General features: G+C 40.2%; 1 long non-coding RNA gene across 1 annotated transcript; it reads right to left on the reverse strand.

Annotated features, from left to right (window-relative positions):
* Nucleotides 1-4,514: 4,514 nt before the first annotated feature.
* Nucleotides 4,515-12,196, reverse strand: LOC137859834 (uncharacterized). Its single transcript, XR_011098593.1, has 3 exons — nucleotides 11,633-12,196; nucleotides 11,409-11,494; nucleotides 4,515-6,750 (listed from the first exon to the last, which is right to left on the reverse strand). It is a non-coding gene; the product is annotated as an uncharacterized lncRNA (long non-coding RNA).
* Nucleotides 12,197-12,599: the final 403 nt, after the last annotated feature.

The raw sequence follows: 12,599 nt of genomic DNA on the forward strand, positions 1-12,599 counted from the left end.
CAACTGTCCTATTATACTGGCATGTATATTTCCTTAGGTAATTAATGCACATGCCAATTTTGATGAGAGATATGTGATGTGGTTACAGGACATATCTTAATGTAATTAACTGTATTGGGTTCCAGAAATCACAAATATAGAATTTCAGTACTAACACATCTGTAAACTGCATAGTTTTCTAAAAAAGAACATGTTGCTTATTTTATCTTGCTATTATTTGACTAAAAATGACAATAGAAACATAAGTATTTACTAAAATAGGCTGAAATCCCACTTCCAACCAGGAGCATTTACAAATATGAACTGACTGGTGAGGCCAAGAATTGTCTATTCTAAAAGCAACCCTGCAATTGTGCAAGAAAACCCTAATTATCATTGGAGAGAGGAGCTGTCTCAGAATAAGCAGAAGTTTTGTTTTCTTGTTTAGCATCTTTATTTCATGGTTCAAATTGGCACAAGAGCCAGGCAGCTCAAGAGAGTTAGGAGACCGTGGTCACAAGAGGGCTTTAATTTATTGATGGTTCTTGCCCTACTGTACAGTCGCTGCTGCTATTTGAGTGTAATGGATGAAACAGATGTTTGACACTGCAGCACCTCTTCATAACTTCACTCTTCAAAAACAGTTTTACAAGTGCTCGCTCGCGTTGGTTCCCATTCAGCACAGGAAACTGAGGTCATGGTGAAACATGAGGCCCGGGCAGGAGCCTGAACTCATGTGCACTGCAGCTGGGCCCGCGTCTTCCGAGCACGTTAGCAATTTATGAAGCAGTCATAATTTTCAACTTACGGACAAAGAAATAAAAGTGTTGACACCCGTATTGTAACATCTGTGAAGGGAAAAATATGAGCCCACTGCTAAATGTAAGAAGGATTCAAGAATTATGGAGGGTTTCTTTTAGGGTTAATTTTATTCATTATCAGACGTGATTATTTTTAATAGGAAAAAAAAATCAGGTTTCAGTATCAGTGCTGAAAAGTTACTTTCTGGATTATAGTTTTCTTAGTATTGCTCAGAAACAGTAATTTAAAAAAGCAAGAGACTTTTCTGATATTCTGAGCTTTTTTATTTCCAGATGATTATTTTAACATATGCTCATCTCTGAATATGTCAAAAAATCTTCCCATGCATGCAATGTAGGTAATTTTGTAACTTGTTTTAATAAAGATAACATAAGATTTGTGCAGTTGAATATCTAGGTTACCTTCTGCTGCCTTCCCTGGGAAAGCAATTAAGGCATTTTGGTACTGATATTTGGTACCCGATTTGGAAAACGATAGCAGTGCACCAGCCTGAGGAAGCTGATATGTGACGGGTTCAAAACACCATATCAGGAGTTTTTCTCCCACCATAACTTCAGCGCCTCTCCAACGTGAGTGCCCTGACAGCCTCAGGGATTTCAGCACTTCCACAAGAACTAATACCTGCCTGCAGCACCAGCATGTGTGAGGAGCTTCCTGTGCATTGACTCTCTGTCTTGCACCTATCTTCACGTATAATTGCACTTCTGACCTTGTTCTTAAGTCAGTCAGTCGTTGGGTGACTTAGTGGCATGTTATGAAAGGAAATGTGGTTTTATAGTCATTTACAAAGCACAAAATTATTGTTTAAGATGCTAAAATATTGTTGGCAGTATTACGAATAAAGGTTTCTAGAGTTAGCTGATACCAGAAGCTCCAAAATGCAGTTTGGTCAGAGATGTTGCCACCAGGCAGGACACCTGGGCAGGGCAAGCACCTCACAGCCAGCCCTGAAGTCTTCCAAATACAGATTGTCCTTGTAAAATCAGGATTTTGTTATACTGCTCTTCAAAAGCATCTGTAGGAAGATCCACAGAACAGGAATATTAATTTTCTTGTTCACAGCTGCTCACTCGTGCCATACACAGTAAAGCCCATTCATTAACTCCTTCAGACGGCTCTGAAAGCTGCTCTCAACTACAGCAAAAAGTGGCCCATTGCATGGAAATTCCTTACACTCTTCTAAATGCATATTTCTGTCTTTACCTCTCTATTTTCACAGAGATAACAGGCACTATTGAAAGCAACACATTTTTACAGTAAGATAACCTGGATATTTGCCGGGAAACCCCAGCTGCTGGCCAGCCTCCCCTCCCAGTAGCACCGAAGGCTGTTTGACATGGCCACAAAGGAGGGACAGCCACCCACTGGGGCAGTGGGGTCTGACTGAAGGCTGTCCGTGTTAGTCTTTGCAAGAAACAGAGGAGAAAGCCACTAAAGGCAACCTCTGTCAGCTCCATGTGATCTGTCAGTTGGCACATCATCCATCCTACCGTAGCTCAATGCAGTACCCGCAACGGTCCAGCTTTGCAAGCAGCCTGCTGGTATGCAAAAGCTTTTGCTCTACTCTTCAGCACTCATACAAGCTCTCTCCCTACCATGCCTCAAGATGTATTCCTGCTGGAAATGCAGCTCCTTCCACCATAAAACTCAACCCTGCAGCTGGAGCAACCCTGACCTCAACCAGTCTACATAAGGGGGGAAAAGTCACGCGTGTGGTTTAAGGCTTTGTTTTCTCAACCTTTAGCAGTGGTGTGGTTGTTCTGTGTCTAACCACAGCCCCCAGCTCTAAGGAAAGCTGTATGATGAAGACTAACATGAGGATTTTTCCTTTTGGTCTCCCTCATCCTTTTGGGTTGATAAAATGGACCCGATGTGCAACCCATCGCTGGTGTGGGGCCAACACCGAGTGGAAAGATTCCCTTCATGGCTGGGGCTCTTCTGTTAGACTCACGCTAATTTGCAGCGACAATGGCAGTTAACTTAAATGGTTAGCTGAAAACGTATATGGAGAGCTCACAAGTTCACAGCATCCGAAGGACAAAGCCGACAAATCTTAGAATTTCACATCAGGCGACCCTACTTGTCTGGAGCTGGAAAATGCGTGATAGGAAAAAATTTCACAATTAAAGACAAGCCTACATAGTTTGGTTTGTTGATAGTCTTGCAAAAGCAAACAAAATAACTCCTTACCAAGCTTTGCTAGAAGCCCATGTTTTTTTCCTATGGGAAAATAAGATTGTTCCATAAAGCTGTGGGGAAAAATTGAGCTGACAGCCCAAGATTTAACTCACTTTTCTAATTCTGAAATGGCGACAAGTTTAACTATTCTGGCTTGGCTCAGATGACTTGGGTTGTGGGCTGTGTCTGCAGCAGATGTGAGTGTGCATGGTGGGACGCCTGAGCCTGGCTTGCAAGGGTGACCTCAGGGTCCTTCTTTCCCAGGCACGGGCAGAGCAAACACCACTACAAACAGCAACCACCCCAAAATGGCAGCATTTTGTCATTTTTCTGGCAAAACCCTGGAGTGGCTGATAAACACATTTGGAAATGCACTCAGCTACACCTGTACCCAGGTAAATGACTATGGGAGGCAGATGATTTCTGTCTTCCAAGTTTTTTAAAGAACATTGAAATATGCAGTCATGGACAAGAGTTTTTAAAGAAAACAGCAACAATACTTTTCTGACTTCAAATTTTCTATTGGAGGAGTAAACTCCCCCTGAAAACGCTTGCTAAAGGGGCCATAAATGTGGGAAATGGAGCCTGAGACAGCTCCTGGAGGCTCTTGGTGAAGGCGTCCACCATCAGCAGGGTCATGGACATGGCATGGGCAGGGTGAGGCACAAGGGAAGCCCATCTCCACAGAAGACCTTGGGTTACTGCTCTGTTAGTTACACCTTGCAGCCAGTGTCCTCACTCCTCTCCCTCTCCACTCGCCAGCACTGGCCTGCACTTTGGGCACTTGCATCCTTTTTAGACATTTCTGATTAGATCCTGGAAATTCTTAGATTTAGTCGTGTCCTTGGACCCTGGGTTCTCACACCTTATGGGCACTTGTGACATTACATCCTGGTTTCAGTCTTAGCACAGATGTGAAATAAGACTTCTGTGCTCTTTGGAAAAGTTATTAGTCTTACAATTAGTAAAGTGAACAATGTCAGGCTCTGTGTAAAAGTTACAAGTGTGAAATCAAGTCCTGCCAGTAAATTGCTACCTTTTCTTTAGCATTGCAAGCCATGCTCTCCAGTTTATTTGAACACATAAAATATGCTAAATGTTTAGCAGCACCACTGTGTAGAGAAGAGTTGGATGAAGTATATATTTTTAAATACAGCAAGTAATAAAATGTTGAGTAAATTCCCAAGAATATCATTTTTGGGCAAGTACAATAGAATGCTTAATGGAATATATTCCCAGGTCTGCTGTTTTTATTCCTCTTTTTCTCCCGCTTTAATCTCCTCACCCAGTCAGTGGTTGTTGTTATGGGAGCTGCAAGGAAGGGCTTCATCCATAGACACTTCCCGTACCTTAGCAACGAGAGAAGGGGTGCAAGGTGCTTGCAGCCCATGGGCACACGGGTACAGCTCATCCACACCGGTGCACCGGGCAGATACCTGTGCCAGCCAGCTTCTGGCCACGGGAGATAGCAGAGAGTCCCTGGGCAATGAGTAGGGTGGTTTTTTGCAGAAGTTCCACAGAAAGCAAGGAAAATTAAAAAAAAAAAAAAAAAAAAAAAAAAAAGAGGGAGGAAAAAGCAAACAAGCCGCCTTCACAAATTTGTTTTATCCAAATTTATTTCCTTTTCATTTAACTTGGTTGAGAAACGTCCCTGTGGACTTCATCAGAAAATCAATCTCTCAATTTTAAGTTCTAAATGAAATTCTAAGTAGCTAGCCATGATATGCAAAACCATGTGAGAAACCCAAAATCTCATCAAAAGAGTCTGCATGTTGCTCAGAGCCACTGCTCCAGGTGTAGGCAGCAGTGCTTCTTCCCAGAGCAGAGTTGTGGGGTTTAAGTCGGGTGACACTACCCAGATCCTATAGTTCTTTCTGCAGCTGGGCTTTTGTACGCATAAAACCTCCACATTTAGGGTATTGCCCTTCACAGAAGAGCTTAATATTTCAAGAAGCTTTTTTAATCGCTGGCTGCAAATCACCTTTTACCTCTTTGCCACACAGTTATGCGCCAGGTAGCACAGTGCGCGCATATACCTATTGTTTAGTGGTTTTATACTGACGGCTTCCAGATAACTCTCGGTAGTTTATTTCAACATTAAAAACTGTCTTCTGTATGGTAGCTCAGAGATGGTGTTCCCAAATTGCTCTCAGTTCCTGCTGCCTTTTTGGAACATCCATTCTGGAAATGAGCATCTTTATTCTGTGGGCTTCAAGCAGAATAAATATACATTTACTAATTTCAGGAGACATATTCAAAAGAAAAACAAACAAATATATTTTGATGTTATAGTTCTCATATTTTATTTTTGTCTGTACTTTCTAGAATATTAATTTTTAGTTCTTGTAAAGTTTTACCAATTGCAATTTAGAGAGGCATTAGCATTAGCTTTTCTTTGAAGCATCAACCAAATGACATTATAAAAATTGCTCAACTTATCCTGTTTAGTTATCTTTACTTGTGTATATTTAAAAGAAAAACAACAACAACAACAAAAAACACATATATTTAAAATCAGTGGGCAATATTGAGAATTATATCTTCTATATTGTATCTGAGTTATCTGTTGATACACCGCAGCACTAATAGTATAATAGATGTTCAAACTGCAAATATTTGGCACCAGGCAGGAAGCCTCTGGAGTGATGAAACAACATTCAGTGCAATTTGGTGGATTGGCCCACCTTGTAGTATGTTTGGGAGCTGAAATCTACCCACATATACATGTACATCTCCCATTAATTTTCATAGGCTGGAAAACTGCCCTTCTAGAGAGAAATCTCTGTATCTCTAATGAGGGGCCAATTCCCAAGTCCCACAGCATCTCCAAATTATATTTGGCAGAGATCTGTCTTTATGGGAGTTGCACTGATGGAGTTTTCTCTCCAAGCAGAACAGCACTGGCAATATGCAAGGGCTGCATTTCTCTTTTAATACATTTTCCTTTGAGGAGTGAAGACAGTTTTGGCCAACCTACCAACTACTCTGCCTGTGAGCAAAAAGTCCTGAGGTAACACTGCTTTTCTGTCTTCTGTAACCTCCTTTTACATGCCTGCTGATATCAGAGAAAGTCAACAATTTAACATCCAAAACACAGAGAGGGAGGGAGAAAAACAAGGTGTGCTCCCTGTTCTGGTTTAGCTTGTGAATTAAAGGTAATCTGGCAATGAGGAGCTACCAGTTAGTAATGAATATCTGTATTTTTCTGTATCACATATACCTGTTTTGTAAGAAGAAATTTCTCAGGGAAAGAAGGTCAGTTCCAAATCATTTTAAGGGCTACTCTTTTGAAGAGTGAGCAGTTCGACTTGATGAGACCTGAAGTCTTTTGTGTGAGCAGTGCGGATGCTAACTGCCTTCACCTCTTCATCTCCATCAGAGCTTTAAAGTTATCCTGAGAAAAACGAGCCAGAGTACTTAACCCCCTGCTAATGTCGCACCAAGGAAATTGGTGGCGTTAGACCCCAAATAACAATAAAAATCTGTTCTCTACAATTCAGTAATAAATATATTTTTAAGGGAAAAATAAGAGGAACTCACACCTTGAAGAAATGACAGAGCTGTACCAAGTAGCAATGGTTTGGACAGTTAATGGCAAGAATTTCAGGCAGCCCCTTGAGCAAGCAGGGAAAGCTCCAGGATGGGTCTGCCTGGCTTGAAACCATATCCATGCCATGAGAGCAAATTTCCTTGGTGAGCATTGGATCAGGGTCTTCAAGGACTTCTCCAGCCACTCTGCTGTATATGAACACTTACAGGGCAATAGCACTGCTAGAAGAACAAAAGAAATGAATAAATAAATAAGAACTCAGAATATATGCAGATCTACAGGCATTACAAGGACTTATTTTTAGATGAATAAGGCCAAAGTGCAGCTGGAAATATCAGTAAGTTATTTGTTTTTACATTCACATTGACTTTAACTCTTAGCTAAAGGTAATTCTTAACACCAAGCGTGAACAAAAATAACAAAAATAAAAATCTGTCCCCCTCCCCAAAGTAAAACAACTCAGAGTAATACACTTTTCTTCAATATATATTTTGTAACAATCCTCTGTGTTCAGAGTCTGTGTTATTCAATCTGCACACAGAAGTACTTATCTTTCAATATTTATTCAACAGGATACACAAAAATTGAAGATAATTTGGGAATACTCTCTTTATAGTAACTAAAAACATTGATTTTAAATTCCAAATCTTTTGAGACCATTTCTTGAGTTTCCAGTGAAAAAGCTTTCTATACATACATAGAAATAAAATCATTAAAATATTAATATAACCTATACAATCAAATAGAAGACCTCTTGGAGACTGGGTCAAACCCCAACCATATAAAAGAGCCTTTCATACAAAAAACTCCCAGAGATTCTCATAATTTTCCTTTTCAAATGTCAGTACAGTCTTTTGGTTTGTTTCAGTCAAATCTAGAGCAATTCTATGTAATGAAAGGAAAGAATGAACATAAACATGCTTCAATATGACTTCAGGATTCTTGATTCCTGTTTCCTTAATAAGAATATTTTTCCTTATGGCATGGGTTTGCACTCTCAAAGACCTCACTATGAAATAATGAGGAGCTGGGGAGAGAGCAGGGGAATAAGTGTGGTTACCCTAGAAAATTCACTTAAAGAGACACAAAAAGATGTATCCATCTATTTAATGCCACTGGCCCAATACCCAAATATCTTACCCAGCCTGAAAAAAAAAAAAAAAAAAGAAACGAAAAAGAGAGAACCACTGCCATATGTGATGACCTGAGGGTCTCCTTTCACACCCCTGGTTATTCATAAGCCCCAGGGCATTTCAAAAGCGCAGGCTGCCTAAGGTATGGGAAGCTGTTGTGTTCATCAAACCAGGGCAGTGATGCAGCTCTGTGTACTTTTAACACACACCTACACAACACACAAGTTTAGTGATGATGGTGACACCAGTGGCCACGAGGAGCTGGGCATTTGCCTTACCAGAGACTGGAAATACCCGTGGCTGGACACCAGGAGCTGACGACTGGCCCCATCCTGAGCCCAGCCTCCTGCTGTGTTTCCCCTGGAGGGACAGAGCTGATGCTCAGGTGGGAGCGTTCCTGCTTACTTGTCATGCCTCGACTCCACGGTAAGTTATGTGACTCTGTGGCATGCTTCATGTGTAGCTGAAAAACCTCAGGGTCTCTCCTTACACAGTGTTTTGTTTGGATTTGACCCATTCTCCAATTTTATGATAAAACAAGAACATAATTCACATATTAGCATTTCAAAACCTGTACAGCTGCAGAATGAGTAAACAGTGGAGTGAGTAATCATTAGTAATCTGCACTAGAGAAAAAGTGGAAAAAAAAAGCTCATAATTTTCTGGTGTGCTAAACCAAAAAAAATGTTTTGCACTTCTTAAAACATCTCAAATTCTCTTTTTTATCTGAGCTTTAGAGGTGACAGAGAAAAATCTATCTTTTAGCTGAACTAATCTCAAATAAATTAATATCCTTTTTCATATAAATTTGTTTGGGGAAACTTGAAACTGTAGCATAACCTATTGATTACATTATTTGAATTAAGTTTTAGAAATCCTACAGCTGTTTGCTGTCAAAATTTAAACCTACTGTCTATTTTCAGCTGTGCACTTAATACACATTTCACCTGGTGACTCAATAACATTTTAATATAAAAGTACATGATCACGGAACATATGTTCAGTGTTCATACAAAGCTTAATAGCAACAGAAGGGGTAACAATTAACAGTTCTGTTTTTCTGGGTATACGGGGTCCAAGTTTAAAGTTTTTCCTGGGCTGCTTCCAAAAAATCTTTGTTCCTAGTGCCTTGACCTTTGAGGAGTTTGGAATCAATGAGCCACGTTGCCTTCCATAAGGGTGTCAAGTGCAGAATAAAAAACTGCGTCACATCATTTTTCACCGCGGCCAGATGAGGTCTGAGTGCAGGAACAAGGAACAGGAAAGCAAGAACATCTGAAAAATTGACTCTGCAAGCTGGAATGTGATTCTGCAATAAGGGGCAACTCTCCTTTTTTTTTTTTTTTTTCTCTCTCTCTTTTTTTTTTTTTTTGCCAGAGTAGGCAGGTTGCAGACAGATCTGGGTCTCAGCCTCCCACCCCCAGGGCCCCCGTGTCAAGGAACAGTGATAGAGCGCCGTTCATTTATGCAACATCTGTAACACATATAGCAACGTATTAATAGCTCAATATGCCAATCTGCCACTGTGCATTTTGACCTAGCAGGGACCAGAAGCATGGAAGGTCTGTAAGGCAGATGTGGGAATGGCAGTGACGATGGAAATTAAAGGCAGACACGAAGAGTTCGTGCGCAGAGCATTGCGGAGCAGTAGTTCTTCTGGAAGAGGCTAATGCTTCCAGCTCAGTTAGGAGGTTAATAGAGCTAATCTTCTGTATCACTATTATTTATAACATGTTGTTGGACTTAATGTTTATGAAGCTCAAGCTGTATAGTGCACATCCAATTATGTTTTCTTACAGCCATGGAGGGTTTTATGAAAAAGAATATTGAGTGAATGCTTTATTGCTTAAAAATATTGTATTGGTTAGAAGGGAAGTTAATCCAATAGGAGGTAAAAACAGCAACAAAGGCTACAGCAAATACGAGATGCTTTAAATTCATTGCATGACATTCTCACCCTAATTATTAGCCCACACTGGGAATAAAAACAGCACCCTCATCTTCAAGTTATTATTTTTTTTCCTTTCCTCATTTTTATTGCACATTTACATAAGACTTGTATGCCTTGTTCTTCTTCCAGGCTAGCAAGCTTATAAGGTTTCTATTAACCCTTTGCTTCTCTTTACACAGCAGCTCAGGATGTATAATTTACACCAGGGAAGGCAGGTGGCCATGGGAGAGGGAGCTGGGGGAGGTGGTCAAACCACATAGTGGGCACAGAGGTGGCTGAGCTTGAACGGGAACCCAGTGGTCAGATGATTATCGAGCCTCAGCCCCTGGAGTCCCCTGGGTCTGGGAAGCTGGAATGGAAAATCTTCCAGGAAAACAACTTTTTTTTTTCTTTTTTTTTTTTTTTTTTCCCTGCTTCTAACTGGACCAGAAATATAATATTGCAAGAGCAAATTGTTCTCATGGTATGGAGGGCCTGCCCCACACCTGGCAACACACAAATGCCCAGTGATGGTTGAGTAAGGGAAAAATTCTTTGAAAAATGCCCTGACTCTCATGAAAGACCATTGTTTTTATAGCTAGGAAGAGGAGAAAGAATGAAGTGGGGTTCTGTGGTTTGTACTTTGTACTTAATATAAGGAGAGTTAAAGAAAGTATTACTGCAGGAAAAAGAGGGAAGGAAGGAAGATTAGTCAGTTAATAAAGGAGATTTATGTTAGTGACGGTAGGTAGGCAAATTGCACTGCTAAATGGGGTATGGACTTCTTTTATGTGGACAAAAGAATTTATCAAATTTATCTAACTGAAACTGCACCGTAATCATATCTGTAGAGCCTGGGCTGGAGAAGACACCCATGTCATGGAGAAATGGGTGTGGAAGCACCCATCCTGTCTGGAGATCCCTGGGAGCAGGGGCAGGTGAGGAACAGCACAGTCTTCTGCATATGTTTCCATCCAGCGTTATTGCTGTGCAATGTGGGTTAATGGACAGCATCTTACCTCGCATTTTTGATCAAGGTTTAGATTTTTCTATTTGTATTTATTTAAATTTGTATAATGAGTCAAAGTTGCACACAGGCTGCTGCAGCAACGAGTAGATTAGGAGGACTTCAAGGGCTGAGCAGGGCCGACTGAGAGAGCTACTCAGAAGCCTGAGGTGATCTTGGTTAATGATGAAAGTGTGAAAGTGGTCTTTGTTGTCATTGCCAGCCACAGACTGGACAAAAAGATGCAGCCACATGAATCATGGGCAGATAGCTGTTGTCTGACCTGTGTCCAAAAATCTTATGTTAGCATTTGTTCCCAGCGTGCTGGAAGGCATCTGTATAGCCAGTGGCTGATGAATTTTCTTGGAAACTTTCATGATTTGAGCTTGGGTTATGAATGTTCTTGGCTGTATATGGATTTATGAAAGCACATGGATTGTTCTGCAGTTCTGTATGCCATTATTAAATTCAATGTTTCCAGCAGGAATTTAGCTCCTTGTGTTACAGATGATGAGACTTGATGAACTGTTATGAATATGCTATCTGCCTGAAGTCAAGAGGGCTGCTCCAGAGTGGCATCTACTGGGCAGAGCGTTCCCGGTCTAGGACAAGACCTGCAAGAGGAGTCTCTTCCTCCACCAGCCACATCACTGCAGCATTTGAGACCTGACACAGGTGTAGCTACAGGATCAGGGTTTCAAACAAGAATCAGAGTAGAACAAAATATGGTTATTCCTCTATAGACAGAAATAAATAATACTGTGTGGCTGGTATTTCATTTATCATTTATGCACTTGAACCTATACTCACCTAAATCCTATACATATGTCCTTAAATGCCTGCAGAAATCTCAGATTTCTCCTCTTCAATTACAGGTACCATACGAAGCCTGTTTTCTATTAAAAAAAAAAAAAAAAAAAAAAAGTATTCAGAAAAATGCATTCTTTCTCAATCCCTAAGCCATTTGACGCTTCAGAAAATCATTAGAGAAGTTTGCTTTCCAAGACAGAAATATCTCCCTTTCAAAAACCTACCCTCTTTTCCAGTGTCTTCTGAGAAAATACCACAGGCAAATACAACAGCAGGAGTAAAAAGTGGCCAAGGGGCCAGCTGAGGCTCTGCTGCCTGCAGAAAGCAAAAATGGGGCCAAAAGTACTCAGACAAGGAGTGGCAAGGACCACAGGCTGAACACCTCATTTTCTTGTTGAATCTTGTAAACACAGAAAAATTGTCTAAGGACTGGTAGTCACAGATGTGGATGTCTTCTTTCTAGATGTGAGAGAAAATTCAGTTCCTAATCTGCAGTTATGGCTGGGATCAGGGTTCAAAATGATAAGATATTTGCTGACATGGTTTGTGGTTGGAGTTAGGGACAGAGTTAGATGACCTTATTGCTAGATCTGCTTGACCCTTTTGGTTTATTGCTTGCAACAGCAAGATGCATATTTGCATTTTGTTGGTGTGAAAGGCTTTGCGTTTGAAACAAATATATTAGAAATGGTCAAAGCTAATATGAAAGTTACAGGTGTGGAAGACCTGTAGGGTGTGAAACAAAAACAAACATAAATTTTAAATAAAACAAACATAAATTAAAAAAAAAATATCCCTGTACACCTTAAGAGCTGAAGTAGCATGAGATCCGGCTGATATTGAATCATTATTTGTGGGAAATAAGACAGAATGAGTGTAAGATTAAAGTTAATACTAAGCTTTAAAAAAAAAAAAAAAAAAAAAAAAAGGTAAAGCAGAGCTCACAGCATTACCATGTATTTCCAGAATATAAAAGTAAATTATAAGCTAGCATTGGAATGAATTTTAAAAGTTTATTTATCTGGGGGCAATCATGAAGGATCTGAAGGAAAGGAATAGCAAAAGACTTCGGGAAAAATAAAAGAACTAGGATATATATTTCTATTGTTATACATACACAACTTGAGAAATAAAAATAAAATAAAATGTTGTTTGGATTATCAAACTCTTATTTTGGCTACTCTACCTAAG

Source organism: Anas acuta, chromosome 7 (genome assembly GCF_963932015.1).
Source record: "Anas acuta chromosome 7, bAnaAcu1.1, whole genome shotgun sequence".
NCBI lineage: Eukaryota > Metazoa > Chordata > Aves > Anseriformes > Anatidae > Anas > Anas acuta.